Here is a 20,668-nt window from a genome sequence, read left to right on the forward strand (position 1 = left end):
CAATACAATGATTTTTCTGCTTTTGTACGCCTAGTTGAGTTTTCATCTATCGGTTCTGTTTTACACTCCAAAACATTTAGCTCTGAAATTGGTGGTAGAGTTTTACTGAGTCTGTGGAAGATCAAAGCAACAAAAATCTTCAAGGAGAGGGAAAGCTTCAGTCAGGTGGGCTGCAATGTGCAAAACCAATAACCAATAATCAGTTCTGCATTAAAAACTATGGGAATGTTACTTAAATGCAAATCAGTTGCATTTAAATAAAAAAAATAATTTGATCACTTATTTAACAAAATCGTGTGAACTAATATGAGTTTTCCATCTAAACAAAGTTGGCAAACTCTACGCCCATAAAGGTTGGTGCTACATGAGACTTATTGTAGACATCGAGCAATCAGTTTGAGAATCATTTCCTAAGTGCTTCCCCTTCAGCAGTGAGATGTTTGAACGTCCTTGAGAATACCAAGACTGGCTAAAATTAGCTGCTAAGGATGGTTGCTGGTGATTATTTCCAGCTTCCAGGGTGAGAGGCGAGGTCACCCTGGACAGGTCGCCAGTCTGTCGCAGGGCGGGCATTTTTTGTGTTATCATTTAATTTGAAAAGTTTCTAAGTCTGATAAGAATTCAGCTTTATCACCATAATTTTCTATTAATTATGTTTAACCCCCCAAAATCTGCATGAATTGCCTGGATTGTTTGTTTTACTGTTTTCTCCACTGTTTGTGTAATAAAAGGATCAGTAAATAATAAAGAAATGGTTTAATGCAGTTACTGTGTGAAGTCCAGTGATGCAAATTACACATTTTTATGTGACTGGTGTCCTAATGAAGTGTATTACAAATGGGAATGTTTCTCAGAAGTATTTGTGCCTGTGAGGCTATGGTTGCTCTGACATGGAGTCACAGTCCTACAGTTACTTAAAAAGTAGTAATAAATAATTATCACAAAATATTGTGATAAAACTTTAAGTCCATATTGCCCAACCCTGACTTAAGTCTTGTCCTATTCTTGTAAACGTATTAAATAAGCTCTATATAGCATGATTCCCTTTTTTACAGTCTGTTTTTTTAGTGCATAGTTTAATATTTTACAGTGTGAACCCAATTTGCAGAGCTTGCACTTTTTCTGTTTTTATAAGCATATCCCTCTTTCACCTGTCCACCTTAATTGAATATAATAAAAAAAACACATGAATTCAAGTACAGTATGTGCTCACTATGTCATTATGTAGTACACTTAAAGCTGAATTGCACATATATGCGTTTATGGCAGACCACCATACTACCTGGAGAATACTGTAAATTCTTAATGTGCAAAATTGACTGTGTCTCCATCTCTCTGTAGCCTTATTCCGTGACTTAACTATCCATTCGTGGCAGCTCAGAATTTCTCATCCTTCTCTGACATCCTGCATTAATTCAAGATGAAGTGAAGAGCTGCGATAGAGATTTCCCCTGTGGCAAGATGGAGATGTTTTGATTAATACCAGAGAGACCACGAGCTGAACGGGGGAGGATGCAGGAGAAAAGGACAAGGGGTAAAAAAAGAAAAGAGAAAAAATAACGGATGGAGCTGAAGAAGAAAAAAACATGAAAAATATGACAGAGATTGAGGTGAGCCTACCTTACAGACACATCACAGGTGACATGAACATACAATTAGGGTGTAAAGAGGAAACCACATGCTCACATGGCAGCTTTATTCAGATTTTATAATCTCTCAGTTCTTGTAGTAAAAATATCCACTATATGCCTGTTTGATGTTTACATAAATGTGAACAATAAAGATCTCTTGCTAACCCAAACTGCACTCTGTCTTTTCCTCTAAAACATCACACAGCTGAACTACGAACTAATTGAACTAATCTGACACTGATGTGCTCCAGGCCACCAGGGGGTGCCGAAAAATAAAATTCCTCACACAGATTTATTGGAAATCTCGTATTGAGTACTTATATCATGTTCATATGACGTAAACAGATACAAGAGTGTCAGATGTTTCTATAATTTAAAACTAAAACTTGTTTTAGTTTAAACTAATGTAATGACAAATATACTAATAGTACATCACCAAGAGTCAACTGTTTGTAATACAATCCATTCTGCTGACATAAGCCACATTCGATACATGCAGAGTTCTTACCAAATCTAATAAAAGTCTGGAAGAGGATAGAATCTGATTTAAGTATTTTACCGGGCTGGATAAGTGCTTAAAACTCAATGTAGAATATTGAAAAATGTCTGTTCAATAAACCTCCATCTGTCAATCCATGCTTGTGCTTTTTTGACTGTGCACTATGGAAATGAATATCATGGATTAAAAGGGAAGCTCTGAATTGATGTTTTAAATGAGCTAAAAAATGTTTTTAAAAGTTTAAATATACTGGAAAAGTATAAAAGTAACTGTTTGCAAACAGATCTTAGTAAGTTGCCAATTTACTGCCTAGAAACTAAACTAAACTTTACTTAGTCTGTTCGGAAACTGTTAACTAAGGGTGCACTGATTGCAGTTTTTTAGCCAATCTTTATAAAGCTTGACTTGCCGATTTGGACTTTGGTCGTTTTTTTTCTCAGTGACAGTCAGGTCTTATCAGGTCATAATGCATCTTCAATGTCCCAATCTAAATATAGTGACAAAGTCACAAAGTTGGCAACAATGGGGCGACTTTTGCAAACCGCACTCACGTAGACGTGACCTGGTGGGCAACTTTTCAGTCAGACTTCTATAAAGGTAGAACAGAAGGGGGCAGTGGCTGATTTTCAGACCTTTACAGAGGCAGAAAACATTGATGGATAAGTCCGGTTTCACATGCAAGGATCGCTTCATCACCTAAAATAATAAAATCAAGGCCAATTCGGTCAGTTGATCTCCACAGTGTATTTAAAAAGCTGTGGCTTCCAAAAACATTTGATCCTGTATTATAGCTTAAATAAAGAATGTAAAATGACCTGTGTAGTTATTAGGCGAAACACATTTACCGTAGACATTTTGTCAATTTAAATATGCTGTGCTGGGCAACTGGTCGCCTATAAAAGGAGTTGTACTGAATCACTACTGTGATTAAAGATGGATATCAGGTGTGGTGGGCCTCACCATGAACACATTCTGCTGAAGACCTCTAGAATCATAAGAACACACATCAACATACAGCATCATGTGTGGCTATACAGACTCCTTTTGTGTTTCAGGATTTATAGTGTTAGAGAAACAATTAACTGGTGGATTATACAAGATTAGGCTGCATTGTGCATAAATGATGCACCACATAAAGCTATTAGTGTCTTTCTTGCTTTGTTGCATGGATAATGTGCCTATGAATATAGCAATAACCACACTCAATGTGAGACTTTTTCATTTGTCACAATGGAAAGAGGAGATTACATGGAACGCTGGGTTTGGTAATGACTTTGTTGAATGTGGAACTATGAGTCAAAGTAATTAGATTTCCTGGAAACTGTTGACTTCCGTTTGACAGATAAACATCTAACACTCTAAAATATCACAAAAGACAGAGATTCTATATTACTGAATAAAGACATGGTGAGAAATCTAAGATGTGCTAACAACTTTAGCAGAAACGTTTTCCATAAATTTTCAGAATTTGTAGATTAGATGTCAACATCTGTCACACATATGCAAACACATAAATGTCATAAACCTAATAAAGCCCAAAACAGAGCACATGATGCACTGAAAGCTTGGTGGGAAAGCTTTCTAAAAGACACTTGATCTCCAACCAGAAAACAATTAACTATTTTAGATTTCAAATAAGGATTTCCAACAAATCTGTAATCAACAATGATATACACCAATAACAGGACAGGACTGAGTGGAGCTACACCTGCAGCCATAAACCTTTACATGGTTCATCTCATTTTTTATGGTGGATTTTTTAACGTTCAGATCAAGTAATGTTCCAGCCTTAAACTTTGACTTGCTCCACTCAGCTGCCTTTCATTTACACGTTAGACACTTTGCAACATACACGATAAATTCCAACATCCCTATTAACTGACATTATACTGTAGCATACATAATTTGATCTCCAGGCTTACATGGATTTGTGTGTTGATGAAACAGAATTTCCGCAAATCTTAAAGTGGACCTGGGAACATTACTTAAATCTCATCTCTATGCAGACGCTAACCCTGTCTACGCTGACGAACACTCACTTATGTTAACATGTTGAGTGCGTTAGTTAGCTTACAAGGCTGCAAAGCGTTTCCCTTCTGAGAGGCTAAGTTAACTGCCCACTTTGACTTAAGTAGTAGGGGGCAAAACCATTGCTTGCGAAAACAGAAAATAAGATTTGTAAATATGTGTTAAAATTTGAATATTTGTAATTAGTATGTAGCTTTTGTGTTATCATAACCTCTGAATGTTTGTTCAAAGCCCAGAGCTGTGTGACAAAATCAGCAGCGAGTCTTGGAAGGTGATTTTGCATACCAACATAACCGACCCAGAAGCCAGTTTGTTCTGCTGGTTCAAATATTCCTGAAAGTCTCCCAGCAGTTAATTTTTCAGCCAATGCTTTTCTTGATGCGACTGTGTCATGAATAAGGTTCTGGAGCTGCCTGTCAGACCCAGAGTGCTCCATCTCCCCAGTTTCCAATCCAGCTCCAGGGGAATGCCAGGTCGAGTTTTCAGCCTGAGTGGGTTGGATGTACACAGTGAAACCATCAGTGTCAGCAGAGTGGAGTAGCTGAAGGAGTCTCGGTCGAAACACTGATGGGATGGAGAGATTGGAAGAAGAATCAACAAGCTGTGCGAGCGGCTAATCCGCACACACTGAGTGTTCATAAATTATGCTGCAGAATTGTATTTTTCTGTTATTCCTCCCAGTTTGTTGGACCGGTGGATAAAAATACTAAAACCACTTTGTGATAAATATTTAGATGGACAGGATTCATTCTGAGCTTTTAATTACACATTAATTACAGATCAGCCATAGACATGCAGAAAGTTATGTCTCTTTTAGTAAGGCAAGTTTATTTGGATAGCACATTTCAGCAACATCATAAAACTATAAAACAGTAAACAGGAAACAAACATTACATTTTCTCAAATTTCATAATCAAATTGAAAAATAATAAGATCAAATAAAGACTAAAATTTATCTGTGCTCCAGATTTGATCAATCAAAAGCAACTCAACAGGTGAGTTTTCAGACATGACTTAAAGGAGTTCAGTGTTTCTGCTGTTTTTCAGTTTTCTGAAAGTTTGTTTCAGATTTGTGGTGCATAGAAGCTGAATGCTGCTTCTCCATGTTTGGTTCTGGATGTAGAGCAGAACCAAAACCAGAATATCAGAGGGGTCTGGAGGGTAGATACAACAACGGATCTTTAAGCCGTTCAGTAATTTATAGACCAACAAAAGTATTTTAAAGTCTATTCTCTGAGCTTTAGTCAGTGTTCTGCTGCAGCTGGAGGATTTCATAGCCAAACTGTTACTTAATCAGTGCAACTAAAGATGCGTTTCCAAAGGAGTCAGAGCAGTCTACTAAAAATGTGAAAAGTGAAATTATTTGACTCAACTGACATCCCAATCATGAACCAGAGGAAACAGCTGCTTCAACACATTTTAATTTAAAATCAATTCAAGGAAGCAAGCATAAATGTCTTGCCACTACTACAGAAGCTAATATCTACAGCCTTCTTTAAGATCCAGCCAATAATTGCAGCTGCTGGATTGGGTGCTTTGCAACACCAACCAATAGTGTGTGAAGTAGCATTGGGCCTGTGTATCTTAAATGCCCAAGTTGCATTTTCAAATAAATCCACAAGTGGGCACATTTTCTGCAAATAATTTTGAGTTACATTCCACAGAAAAACGCACAAATGTCAAACTAGTAAAATTTAACATTAAGATTATTTTCTCATCTAATTTGTCCTCTACTGTTAATACAAACAAATAAGAACTGGTTTTTGATTAAGGCCAAAAACTCCATAAAAAAAGTAGACTTTCTAATGCTATTCCTATCACAGCTCGGTAGTTGATAATACCCTTAATTTCCTGTTCCAACACAGAAACTCTCAACCATAAGCTTCATAAAAGTTTGTAAGTTCTACTGATTTAAGGAGTAACAATAATTGTTCAGTTGTTTCTTTGCTATTGGAATGTTCCTTGATGGTAAATCATACATTACTATATTGGAGAGCTTGTTTATTTCCCTTCAAATGTTGCCACATTAGAAAGGAGGTGTTCATTTGAAGGTTGAGCAGCAGTGTGAAGGATATGACTTGTTCCAATGAAAAATGTTGAATCCTCTCAGCCAAAGATCCAAACAATTTTCAGTGTTCTATTAGTGAACCCATAGAGTGTATGCACTTGGTCAAATTTTAGAGTTTCACTTTTCTGTCTAACCGATTCTTAAACTTTCATGTCTCATTACTGTTTGTTTTTTTATTTTGGTATTTATTCATTCACCTTGTTTTGAGAAATCTCTTCTCACAGTTTTTTTTTTTTTTTTTTTTTACTGTTACAGCAACATTTCAGATATGATCCTTGAGCTACTTTGCTAGAATTTTGCCGCAGTATTCCATGAAGCTGGAAAATACCCAAATGATCCTCAAATTGTGTCTGGATTGTTGGCAGAACTCACTCTTGGAGGCCGTTTTGATCCCATTCTTTATTCATGACAGAATTGTGAAAAGGCCCACTGCCTTGGATGAGAACCAACCCAGCACATGGGTTGCATCAGGAAGCTACACTGTTAGCATTACACATGGTAGTTCGCTAAGTTAACCAATGGTGACATCATAACTTTGTGGTTCATTTCTCAGAAGACGATCCTGATGTTTTCTGGACATTAATGAAATACATAAAAATTTTATTCAATCAATTTAAGACCAAATATGGTTTGTTGAATTTCTTAAATCACTCATTTTTAGTCAGACTGACCTTTTTTTCCTTTAAGGTCACTTATGAGTATCAAAATAATTTCTATTTTCTAAATAGCAGAATAAGAAGAGATGTTTCTTCATATAAATGTTTTACTACTTTGTTCAAGTTCAGAACTTTACAAACATCAAGATGTCTCTAAATAATTTGGGAAGGCTACATGATGATGTTCTACATCTTTGCAAGCAGCCTAATAGGATACAAAGTTTTGCATGTATTTTAAGGCAACACCTTTTGATTATGCACAAAACAAAAGATAAAATTGAGAAGTAAATGAATCGATCCCAGAGGAGGAGAGAAAGACAATGTAGAGATGAATTTGATAAACACAAAATGAGCTGAAAAGCCATCAGTGAGGAAAAAGCCACCACTCCAAAAGAAACATCGAAAGCCAGAATAGCTTGCAAATGCACTCAAGGAAAAGATATCTTAATTTTTTGAAGATATTTTCCTGTGGCCTGATAAAACTTAGACTTTGACCATAATGACCACTACTGCATTTGTTTTCCCTTCTTTGTAGCATGGAGTTTGGCGAAAGTATCATGTGAATGTTTTGCTGCAGGAGGGACTGGTGCAAAACCATTATTTTGGAATTTTGTTATTAGAAATAATTTAAGTAACTAGCTGGAATCAAACTGATAAAAAGGAGTCTAATTTTCACAAAACACCACAGGCAAACAATGACAAACAATAAAGTGAGGTGACAGATTGAATATGAAAAAAATATATGTGAATTTTTGTTATTTTTGATCTGATGTCGAGATCGAGAATGTTAAATGAACATAAAGAACAAACATAAGATAATTAACACTCAAGTGAATAAATGCAAATGTCAAAAAAAAAAATTGTCCATCTAGGTTCTGAATGAATAAATAAAAAAGGATTTCAGATGTCCACTCATTTTAATTAGACTTACCAACATGTCATATAGTTAAAGTCATGAATGTTAAGAAGTACAATCTACAAATGTTATTACTTTCTAAAAAGCCAATGTTTGTACATAGACCCTGATCATTATCCGGAGCAGGTTCTGCTTATTACGGTGATACAATCCCAGTAAGACGTTAACCAACACTGACACTGAAAACTGTCTTTGTAACAAATGTAAAACCTTATCCATTACATCGACAACATTTTTGTCGTGCCGGTTTTTAAAATAACGTAAGCTTTCATAAACACACACAAGCTGTAATAGCAGTCGTGATGGGGAGCTTTCGGAGACTCCAGTCCCACAAATAGACTCATTTGTCAGACTTATGAAGGAACAAGTTGCGCAAGTGAACAGCATGGTAGAGTGTGGGTTTTTAGTTAAATCCTACTGCCAGTTTTTATCCGCAGTTATCCCCGTGAGTTAAATTTGGTTTTAGCGAGCGGCTCGGAAAAACAAGCAGCCAAACTGCCTGATGTCGACCATGGTTTTCTTGTCTTCACAAGCCGCGAACAGATGATATATAAACAACAGATGACGCGGGAACTGATGCCGTGGATTGAAAGACCACAAACCAAAAACTGGAATGACGTAAATGTGATCTCCTTATCGCTGGAGGTTTTAAATATAGACTATGTGGATCTGAAATTGCATGAAATTTTCCCTCCAAAGTGTCCAAGCTTGATCATTTTGCACTTTTTTTGTTGTTAGAAATGTGGTTAGTTTTCTAAAAAAAAAAAAAAAAAAAAAAAGAGAACTATTAGCAAAAGTCTATATTTGACATGTTGGGCTCATTACTGTCATTCTATCTTGGTGCTGGAAGTGCTGGCTACAGGGAATTAATAATGGGCATATAAAGTGCTTCCAGGCAAAGCAGGTGTACCTATAGCCACTGTGTCTCACATGTAACCATTAGTGCATTATGTCTTTTGGCTTCCGTTTTATGCCTCAAGGACATAACACCACTAACTTTAGACAAGCAGCTGAAAAAAGGACAAAAAAAAAAAAACTACTTCCATTATAGAGGAGAGCATGAAAAAGTAACAGGTGGAACCAGATATACACTTCTGTTCTCATACGAGGTAGCATTAGCTTTGTAGCACAGTTTGAAGTGACAGGATGTTAGAAAAGTTTCATTTCGTGCTGCGTTCCAGTTACCTGTGAAGTCAGAACTCGGATTTGATGTCAGACCCGAGTTTAAGACAAAGAAATACAACATGGCCACGCTCATAAACATGGACCTTAGCAAGCTCCGTCCACAACCCACCCATGTGACCGCAAGTCTCACAAACAAAGCCTCACAGCGAATTGTTTCAATGTAAACATGACTATTAGTGCAACATTTCTACCGGATTTTCACAATATATCAGCTACTAAAATGGACAGAGGAACTAACAAGTTCATGTCATCATCTGGGAGGAGGTCACTGGTCTGTCAGTCACAAGCTGGTTGCAAACCTGAGGCCAGCAGGTGTCAGTCACTTATGGTAGATCTGAAATTTGGTTTGATGACCTCAATATGAGAAGCTACAGACTGATAGGAGGAACCAAAGAGCTCTGTTAAGGTAAAGGCAAATCTACTGAAGTTGGGATATAATTAATTTAATTTCACATAATTACCATGGTAGAACCCATTTGTTTGTTAAAATTTTATGAAATATATTTGTTCTATTTGAAGTTTGTTGTGAATGATGTATACTCACAAACAAACGAGGTAATTCGTCCAACGTTTAGAAACTACAGTAGCTGTAATGAGCCACAGCAAAGGTAAACAAAGGTAAAATAACCCGAACAGGTGATCAACTCAAAACCACTCCTATCTTTTTACTCTCTCTCTTTCTCTTTGTAGTTTAAGCACATCTGTTACCGTGGCAAGCGCCTGCGCCCTGAGCAAAAATTACGTTAAAAACAACATTCAGTCTGTTCTGGTATCAAGTTTCTAGGCTTGATATTTATTTCTCGATTATTAATCAGCGCTTCCCTGAACACAGCGATGGTTGATTGACCAGCTGTACTTGGCGCTAGAGTGGCTAACACGAGTAACAGTTTAGTCCAAAGACTTTTCTGCTAAAATAAAATCTTTAGTGTATGTCAGATACAGTACACATTGCATATTGATCTGTTTAGCTAATGTAAGACTGTGGTCGACAGGCTTCAAGGTGCAGAAGTTGCATCAGTACTGCCATTATGCTGTACTTAGCTAACGGGAAGCGTGTGTTTGAGACGGCCATGCACGTGACCACGTAGAATGGGCATCAGCCAGTGAAAAGTGGCCCCTGTGGTAAGGTCCATTGTCCGCAGTACCTCTCACAAACATCATTTTAAGATTTATGTTCCATAAACAAACACTACTTTTGATTTTTTCAGTTTAGAGTTGCATTGATTTTAGACACAATTTTACATGTGTAAACATGTTTCCGCTGTTGATGCGAGGAGCGGCCATATTGAAATGTCCCACTTTGGAGGCTGTTTGTTGACTTTTCCAACTAGGAAGTTGAAATTTTCCAAATCCAAGTACATCTGGAACAAAGCCAGTGCCTCAGAAGCTGCAGGAGCCTTAAATATCTCTTCTTTCATTTCTGGTTTATAGCATCTATCTATCTATCTATCTATCTATCTATCTATCTATCTATCTATCTATCTATCTATCTATCTATCTATCTATCTATCTATCTATCTATCTATCTATCTATCTATCTATCTATCTATCTATCTCGATGCCACTGCAGTATCTAGCAACACTAAAAATATTTCAGCTTTTCAAATAGCCATTAGATCTTTGCTTTGTTTTTTTAGTTTTTTCTCAAGAGTTCTATAACAACATAAATCTCTCATTTCAAACTCACAGCAACTGGCAGAGAGGATTTAATCCCTTGCAAATATGAAATGGGGCATCTGTGACTCAATCCGTGTAGCTGTTATGGAGAAGGCTGTGTAAATAAAACTGTAAGTAACAGCTTATGAGTAAAAAATCTGTTTGGGTAAACAGATAAATCATTCTGACTGTTCAAATGTGTCCATTGAAGACTAATAAATTAGTTAGCATGCAGCTCTTTGGACTAAAAAAATGTGAAATTCTATGAACTCTTTCTTGGAATGCTGTCAGACATTATAAAACATATAGCATCTTGGCTGTTCTGAACTTTTTCTGTTTATGTTGGCTAGGATTACCAGAACATTTTTTCGTACTTTCTGAAAATTCTGAACTTTATATACTCTAAGGCCATAAGAGTATATATCCATACCTGACAGTCTGCTAGACTTGCTTCGATTGGGACCAAAGTTGCAACATTTGTTAGATTTTCAGCTGCTGCAGATCACTTTTACACTATGCTGTTACCCTTAGAAAAGCCTGTTCCCCTCCTTGCCTGTGGGGGCACTGCACCAAGAACCACTGAAGGAAACAACACCAAAACCTCTGTAGAAGACACTGAGCGCAAACAAATAAAAATGAAGTATTATTAAATGTTAGCAGTTGTAGGATTTCTGTTTTGTCTTTGACAAAAGACCATGAGCCATTTCTCCTGCTAGCGCTGAATGCACATTTTTGCATTTTCCATGCACTATTTTCCATTTTCTGCTTTGGGAGTGGTCTCCACTACACTTGGTGTTCACATGTGCATTCAAACCACATCAAGATTCATGTCTGCATCAAACAGGACTTTCTCAGAAAATGAGCCAGAGTACCATTAAAGCAAACTAATAATCCTTATTTTAAGGATTATTATGCCTTTCAACAATCTGGAATCATTTAGTATTTATAAATCAGATTGGATGTAAAGTCAGCTCTTATGAAGTTTTTACCCTTTCAAGGAGTCATGTAGTCATCACCGTGACTGACAGTTTGACCATCTGAGGAGATCGTTGAGCATTTTCCTCAGGTTTCTCTTTCCACTCTTAGAAATCGTGTGTTTCAGCATTTTTTTCCTGCTCCCCATTAAAACATGTCTGACAGCAGTTTCTGCAGATGCAGTGATTTTCTATCCCTCCTTTGTTACTTCATCCTTGTCCTTTCTTCCAATTACATTAAAACATCACAAATGCATACAAAACCAGAGTGAAACTGCGCCTCAACACATTTTAGTTTATTATGTATTTTCCTAGCTTTTTCCCTCCCTTCCCCTTCCCAGTTTGCCCATCTCAGTTCCTTCTTTCTTCGGGTTTCTTCCCCTAAGAACTCCCTCTCCCAAAACAATAATAACAAGCTTAGTGATTCAGCTCGCTGACCGGCTCATGCGCCAGAAGAAACTGAATCCCACAGCTCAACACCGACAGATAATCCTCTGCAAAGCCAGCCTTGCCCCTTCTGGAACAATGCTTTCATTTACACCAGAGTGACCATAAGCACAGTGCAGGAACAGGCTGAAAGGAAGGCGAGATTGAGTGAAACGCATGTAAAAAAAAAAAAAAAAAAAAAAAAAAAAAGAAAGAAAAACTGCAGCAAGTTTTGTAGAAACAATATTTTTAGGAGATTTTGAAAGTTTGCATAAATGCCAAGAAAGAAGAAGTTCTTGGTCACAACTCGCATGATCGCTGCTTAAATTTGAGTTTCTGCATTGCTTGCTTCCCAGTCTTTCTGCCCAGAAACTAGTTGAAGTCTGAGCTTGAAAACAATCATGATTCCGGAGAAAAGCCCAAAATGTGATGATGGCACCCCGGAAAGCTCGCGGCTGAGCTTTCGTCGTCAACCTCCGACGACTACATGCCAAGACAAACAACAGCAGCTGTGAGGCCAAAACAAGAGGATGTGATATTAGGCTGCTCTTCGAAGCTACTGGCTGGACTTTTGTCAGATCACACCGGGGCGTGGACGACCCTGGTGGTGAGGTCGCTCTGAGGCCTTATCAGACAGAAATCTGTCAGGAGAAAAATACTCACAAAAAGGAGTAAAAATAAACTGTTCCTCGTGCCTTCAGACACAAGCCAATGCCTGATTGGAACATTACGGGTCAATACTTTATTAATACAATTAGGTGACCTTGCATAAGTATTTATACCCATCACACACCTATAGTTAAAGGTACTGTTTGTGGAATGTACGCTACATATTAAAAACAGCATAGATATCAAGAGGAAGAAAAAAGACACAAGGTATTTTAAAATAATATTCCAAGCTTCAAACACAGACCAAAAACCTATCAAATAGAGATGCAAAAAATTAATCAACTTACGAATAATTTTCTATTAATGGTTTATTAAATTTAAACTAAATGTGTTTAACTATCGTCTGATTATATCTTCTTTCAATGTTCTAGTTTGGCTGCTATCCATAAGAGGGCGCCACTGATCAACCAGTTGATACAGGATTAAAGATGGCGGCGGCACACCAGAAAGGGAAAGATAAATTATACAGTTCGCTTTGGAATTGATTCAATCATTTTGTTGTGTTCACACGTCTCCAGTGAGGGTCAAAAGTGCATGTGCATTCAACAACATGCTAAAGTCACAATGCCTTCTTATGGCCTGGCATAAAAACTACAGCTGACCCAAGGTGTCTGCAGTGGAACTTTATCCAGATCAACATCCAAAAATACAGGCAGTTCCCAGACAGAGGGCTCATAAACGGAGCCAGAGTTTGTGGGGAACTGTGATAGTTATAGACTCTAGTGGAAGGAAGGACCTATGAAAACACTGTTTTGTGCTCTTATAATGTTGCAGGTAGAGCTGCATGTCAACCCCGTGGGACACCTCCAACCCACAGATTTCATTTTGAAACATCTAATTTTGATTGTCCAGCTGCAACTTAAAGAGAAAAATAATCAGAAACTACTTTGTAATCCATTCCATGGTTTGGCCATTAGAAATGATTCCAGGTATGAAAAATGGTCCAAATGTTGCTGGGTTTTTATGTTCTTTCTACAAGAACAAGAGTTTTCTAAATAGAGATGACTCCTTTTGGCTCTCAGTGTTGTCCAAGTTTTTTTTGTTTAAGCCCCCTTTTAATTTTACATCCCTCGTTTCTATCAAAACTTACTCACATGCTAGAATTGCCTAGTCAAAGACACCATCCAATCTGAACTTCAGTCAAAAAACAAAATATAACAGTTTTTAGCTGTCATTAATCTAGTAGAGACATAACAGAGTTGGAGCGGAAATCAGAACAGAAGGTTCTACAAAGTACTGATTTGGGGAGGCTCAAAACAAACACATGCCACACTTAAGTTTTTCATTTTTTTAAGTGTTAAAAAAAACAGGCATCTTATCTCATCAAATTCACACCTATGTGGTTCTCCACGTTGGTCTATAACACAAATGTAAGTTACAATTGATGGTTGTAATGTGACAAAATGTAAAAATAAAAAATGAATACTCTGCTGCAGCCAGATAAATTCTACCATCTCTCCAATCATTTTGTGTTTTCATCTTTAAACACTGTGGGGTATTTTGTTTGTTTTTGTTTGTTTGTCTCAGATTTCAGTACATTTGCTCTCGGTCCTTTTGAGTGAACTCTCACCAGAAGCCTGAAAACATCTTTCTTTGAGATGCAGACTCTTCTCTCTCCACCTTTGTGCAACTCTCACAGAAATGTGCTCTGGCCTGGTCAATAAAAGATGACTGCTGTTCTTCCATCGCCTCTGATAGACATGAACTAAAGAAACAGTCTTGCAGTAGCTTAGGCTTCTGCAACTTTTATTTGAACCTGTGGCCAAGAGAACCTCAGTGATGCCTCCATTCATTACGGAGCAAACGTAAGTACATCAAATTTATGCTTTTTATTCATTCACCAGCATGACAGCAGGCGTTTTAAAGTCGAATTGAGGTAGGAAACACCTGGTGAGAGCTCACTGATTAGGGAAGTGGCTGGAGGCTGCAGGAGTTGCAGGCTACAAAGACCAGCAGCAGGTTAGGGGGACGTGTGCAAGATAAATGCGCGCCTTAACGCTTAATGCCAATTAATATCATACATAATCCGGTGACAGCCTGTCACTTGACAGGGCTGGTCAGGGGGAAGTCTTTTGTGCCGGGGAAAATATTTTGTGCCTGGGAAAAGGTTGGCTCACGATTCAGCCGTTTACTAAAATCAAAATCCCAACACTGCTAAATACCCCGTTACAAGAATCAGAGGCAAAAACAATCACGCTCTTGTTTCGCCTGCTGCAGTGTTATTACTGATGCTGTTATTTTGATGCATTTATGTGGCTCAGTGGGTCACTTGCATTCAGAGCCAGCAGTGCTTTAATAGAGCACAGTGGGGGGTTGGAAGGAAAGCTTTCATTCCAGGAGCAAACATCTGGTTTGGTCTGCAGATTTAATGGTCTGCAACATCTGCAACCCAGTAAATCAGTTTATGACAGAAACTGCTTTTATTATTGGCTTTCACAAGTATTGGATATTTGACTTTAAGTTAAAATCACCTGAGTGCACCCACAGAAAATAAGAAATATGAGTCCTGACAATGACAATGACTGTAAAATAATTGCAGTTTGACCAAATGAGCTTCAGCAGAAAGAACAACAAATGTTCTAGTGTGAACCAAAGCTTTTCTGTAAGGACCAGGTGTTTGCTGTAACACTGCAACTTTGATTATGTGGATTACGGTTTGTCTTAAATATGTTAATCATTGTTTTGTTGACTTCCTTCATGCAATCTGATGGGTTTATGGCTATTTACAAGAACTTTGTCTTCCTTTTTGTGAGCATAAACATTCAGGCTGAAGGTAGCCTGAAGGAGCAGAGAGGGGGAGGGCTGCTCTGTGAGGGAGGAGCTTCATCCTGGAAGGCAGGGCTATGTCCACCCAGGCGTTTTGCACAGTGAATGGTTGCCATGGAGATAAGATTTTTTTTTTTACATGCATCAATGGATCAGAGCAAAACTCCAGGTATGTTTTTGATGAAACAAAATAAGATACAGCTCAAAAATTTGTATACGATACTGCCCCATTAATAAGCTGCAGAAAGGAGTGAGTAATATTTAGTAAAAAGTTTTTTCCTGAAAAATTTTAGTTTTACTCAGTTAAATTCTAATGTGTTGTACAATGGGGGGCCCACAAGGAGAACCACAACCCAGGCTAGGCTAAACGTTTTTTATTGACAAATATGTGCAAGTTGGTAAGCAACAGGGTTTCTACTCAGACTTTGTAAAGGAGATGGACTGGTAAGTAACCGCCACACGAATCGGGAAGAAGTGCGTAATCAAAAAGAGGATGATTACCTGACAGAGGTGGTTTCCCCGGTGACCCTCTTTGGAGATTTGGAGCTTGATTAATGTGGAGCCTCTGGGCCTGACGGTGACATGTGTGACACATAAATGGAGGCCTTTAAGTCCTCGACGCAGCTCCTGTTGAACCTCCAGGACTTCATTGGGAGGCACAGGGGAGCTCCTCCTCCTCTCCAAGGCTGAAGTAATTCAGGACTTCAGAGTGAACTCCTGTTCTGGTTCACAGTGGTGTAGTAGAGCAGCACAGGACGAGACACCTGGAGGTTCCTGTGGGAGCCGTAGCATTTATTATCCACTCTGTCACATACAGGTGTCATTGTTCAATATCGGCTGATGTTTTTCTCTGAAAAAACTTTTCCAGACTGCTACCTTATTCTTTGCTACTTCTCCATTCAGAAACAACACGCCCGCCTGCTTGTTGACTTTTTCTGTCTGGCTGCAATCAAATAAAGGCAGCTAGAGCAAAAGAAAGGAAAAAAAAAGAGAAAAAATTGGAGCCTTATGGTTGTAACAGGATTGGTCTTTTACCAGGGACTACATCACTCACAGGACCATCTAGAGGTAAAACCACTATATATGCTGGAAACCAGTAATGTAGTAATCCAGTGATTGGATCTCACCCTAGGGTTAGGGGGGGATGATGGCTTGGTCTAATCCAGTGGTGCTCAAAGTGGGTCCTGGAGGGCCGTCATCCTGCACGTTTTAGTTCTTTCCCTGGTTTAATACACTTGGATCAAATGATGGCTCATTAGAAGGTCTCAGAAGAACTTTGACAAGCTGAAAAGGTTGTTACTACCACCAGGGAGAGAACGAAAACATTCAGGATGCCGACCCTCCTGGACTCAGTGTGGGCACCACTGGTCTAATCTAAAGCTCAGTGGTCATGTAAACAGACCATGTTGGTAACAGGGCAGATCCAAAAACCTCACGAGGAAAGTAATCAGGGCTCTGGTACATAGAGCAGACATGGGGCATTCAAAGGTCAGGAGGCAGAAAACAGGACAGGCAATTGATAATACAAACATGGCCTGATTGAAAGCTGGACTAACTTTTAACAGCAGATCTTCTCACACTGACTGAGAGGAGAGCAGGAGTTTATATAGACAGCAGCACAGGTGGGAGCAGAGGCAGGTGAGAGCAATGAATTAATCAGCTGGTGAGGGAGGTGTAGTGAGCAGTAGCAACATCATCCATCCATCCATCCATCATCCATCCATCCATATTTCTGTACACACGTTGTTAAAGAGTTAATAGAGGAACAATGATATGATGACTTCCTGAAGGCAGAGGTTCAAAAAGAGCAGGAGTTTTTTTTTTAAAGAGACAGAGGCCCAATTTCAAGCCATTAAATTAAAATGTCAGATTTCTTTTAGGCCATATTTCTTCCTTCCCTCTGATTTCTTTCCATATTTTCTGTGAAGCATTTTTTGAAAACCAATGTAACAAATTTCCTTGATTGTGCTATAAAATGGCACTATGGGCCTGGAAATGCATAGTACTAAAAATAAAAAAATTAAATAAAAACTTTCAAAGGCATAATCAAAGAATTAATCACCCCTCTTTCTTATTTTACAAAGTGGCTTTTAACTCTGCCTGTCATACCAGATGTATTAATTAATTCTTTAATTCAATTTTTCTTTGGGATCAATAAAGTATTTTTAAATATAAATTGAATTAAATTTGAAATCCTGAATCACAGAATCACAAACCAGTAATTACACAAGTAATCTGTGAGGACAAGCACTATAAAAACATGCATTACCTGCAGTACACTACTGATTAAACCAGAAAGACCAAAGAAAATATACATACAATATATACACACACATACATACATAAATATACATACAGCACAATAAAGACCATTTGCTTTAGGGAAGACATTCACCTTTCAATGCTTTAAGTATTTTTAAAAGCAAGTACCGGTACTCTCATTTACTTTAGTGCTTTTTGTCTCTTGGTACTTTTTCTTGGATAAGGGGTTGGAGTACTTTCTCCTCCTCTGCATATAATCCTAATAAGATACTTTTATTTCAGAACAAGTGAGATAATTAAGGAAATATTAAAGGAACAATAAAATATATAACATGCCAGATAACTTAATTTACACCAATGCACAACCAGATTATTCCACGCTCCAGTTTGGATCCAGTTGCTATGCGAGTCTTCACATTTTTCCACTGATGTTTTTTTTGTTTTTCTCATCTGTACCTGCAGCCACCGACTCCATTAGAAAGAAGGGGTTATCCATGCTCACACATGGACACATAAGGCTTTGAAAAGGTGAGTCACAGTTATGGCTTGTGTGTCCCCATCTGTCAATCAAACCTCCATTAGTGGCTACTTGGCTGGGTGGCTTGGGGTCCATTGCTGTGGACATGGATAGAAAATGACGGCTGTGTGTTCCTCTCTCTTTCTCTCTCTCTATCACTCTTTCTTCCTGCGTTTGGGCCTGTGTGTGCGTGTGTGTGTGTGCGTGTGTGTGTGCGTGCGTGTGCGTGTGCGTGTGTGACTGTGTTAGACCTTTTGATGCTCACACAGAAGGCACAAGGCCAAAGTCGCCTATGCACCGCTCTGGTGACAGAGTTTCACACACACACAAAAAGTGTGGGTTTGAGACACTTTTCCTCATTTTCTTATCAGTAGAGCCGGTGTGCCACGCAGCGTCACCCCGAGCGTCTTCACATTCCCGCTGAATTCAGATGGAAAGTGTAAATCGAATTTCATTCTGGTGACTCAAAGCGTTCTAAGTGTCTGCATGTGCGTCCCTTGTTGCCAGCCCGGAGGCAGGTCATCGTGAATCACGTCAGAGCAAATCTGCTGCTAAAAGGAACTCTCTGCTCTGAATGGAAAGTCAAACACACACACACACACCCCCACGCACGGATGCCCACCCCTACTCACACAGAGTTGCCAGTGGCTGGTTTGTTGCCAGCAGTAGTGAATCACAGCGGTCATCGCTTGGTGTTTCATATGTGGAGCATGACAGACACAGATTAGTGGTGTGCGGTTGTATAGCTGGCATCTGCTGTTCCCTCCCATGGTCCTCTGAGTTTCCTGCTTCACTTCCCTTTGGGTGTCACTACTCCTGCTCCTCCTGTTGTTTCTCCTGCATCACCTCTCTTTTTTCTTCTTCACCTTTCCTTTTACTCAGATTTTTCTTTCAAATCAGATGCATAGAAGCTCTAGGCATCTGATTTTAACAAGTTATTTAACAAGTTAGAATAGATTTATGGTCTATACAAAACATTTTCATTAAATTTTTTTGTACAAAATAATTCTTAAATAATAAAATTTCAGTCTGCTCAGTTCTCCCTTTTTTCAGCCCGTTCCAGAATGAGCTGTTTTAGGACCTCTGTCACTTTAAATCTAAACGAGCCCCCAACTCAACATTTACCCTGCAAACATATGCAAACAACCAGATACCTTTGAAAGGCATTAGTAGAGGCTCCTGCACACCCAGTGGTTCCAGGATGTTAAGTCAACAACAAAACAGTGCAAGCAGCAGCTAAACCAGCTGACCAAAGATGCTGGGACTTTGTTTGAGTTGCTAGGCAACAGGCTGGGCTGGGGTTGCTAGCTAACACTAAAAACAATTTAACATACAGTACAGACCAAAAGTTTGGACACACCTTCTTTTAATCAGAAAGTATGTCCAAACTTTTTTCAAGACCACTTCTTACTGTATATCCAAAAAAAAGGCTGGTTGGTTTTGTTTTAAGCATCAGGTTGTTTTTAGAAGCAGTTGAGACCCAAATAAAATTTTCCAAAACAGGCAGAAAGTAAATTTTCCTTTAATAGTTCTCCTTTAAAGATGGTCAAAAATCTCCAAAGCTCACTGAGAACTGCAGAAGAGTTTCATCCTGGGGTCACTCAGTCTCCAACTATTGGGTGCTAGTACATTATGGCCGTCATGGCTTACTGGAGAGAGAAGTGATCTTGCAAACCCACCTGTCAATGTACCCCTGGGCAAGGCACTTAACCCTGAGTTGCCTACTGAACCGCATGTCGGTGTTTGAATGTGTAAGTTTGTGAGTGTGGTTGAGTGGAAGCCACATTCCCAAACACAAAACAACAATAATACAACATATAATGCAAAACCATATTACTAAAATCCCACATGAATAAGTTTGTTCTTGTGATAAGTCATTAAAAATAACGTCCTCCAGCTACTTCCTGTTGTCTCTTTCGTAGTTTGCTCCAGTGGCAGCATCCGGTTGTTGATCATGTGACTCACGTGATGAGGAAACAGTGTTTCCATTGAAAAATGGTGAAATAAACCAATTCTGATATGGCTGAAAAACCACCTCATGCTATCGCCTCCTAAAGCAGAGGTCAAAGGTCATGCTTTCTATATCCTTCAACCACATGAAATGTTAAAGGAGACAACGAAGTGCTGCAGTGTTGGTAAGAAGAAGCACAAAGTATTGAAAGGAGAATTCCTTTTGAATGTTGCACAACTAATTTTTATACAACCACAACGTTTCTCTCAGTTTGTTCAAGGTTTACCTCTACATAAAAACTGTGCTATTAGAATGTTTCATACTTTTCTTTTTGCTTTTTAGCTTTACTTCTATGTAATTCCTTCATGCTCAATTTATTTTTCACCTTCTTTACTCTTGAGTGCATAAACAACAGATGAATTATTGGTTTACATCTCCTACATTAAAACAATGAGAGTCCAGTT

General features: G+C 38.5%; 1 long non-coding RNA gene across 1 annotated transcript in view; it reads right to left on the reverse strand.

Moving 5' to 3' along the window:
• Positions 1 to 2,916: 2,916 nt before the first annotated feature.
• The window catches only part of LOC122827289, a 32,580-nt gene continuing 14,828 nt past the window's right edge, over positions 2,917 to 20,668 (reverse strand). Inside the window, exons 3-5 of the long non-coding RNA XR_006370018.1 lie at positions 16,351 to 16,437; positions 15,976 to 16,248; positions 2,917 to 4,722 (exon numbers count right to left, since the gene is read on the reverse strand). This is a non-coding gene — a long non-coding RNA (uncharacterized LOC122827289). The remainder of the gene's footprint in view (positions 4,723 to 15,975; positions 16,249 to 16,350; positions 16,438 to 20,668) is intronic.

The sequence above is a fragment of the Gambusia affinis genome, linkage group LG01, assembly GCF_019740435.1.
Source record: "Gambusia affinis linkage group LG01, SWU_Gaff_1.0, whole genome shotgun sequence".
NCBI classification, from domain to species: domain Eukaryota; kingdom Metazoa; phylum Chordata; class Actinopteri; order Cyprinodontiformes; family Poeciliidae; genus Gambusia; species Gambusia affinis.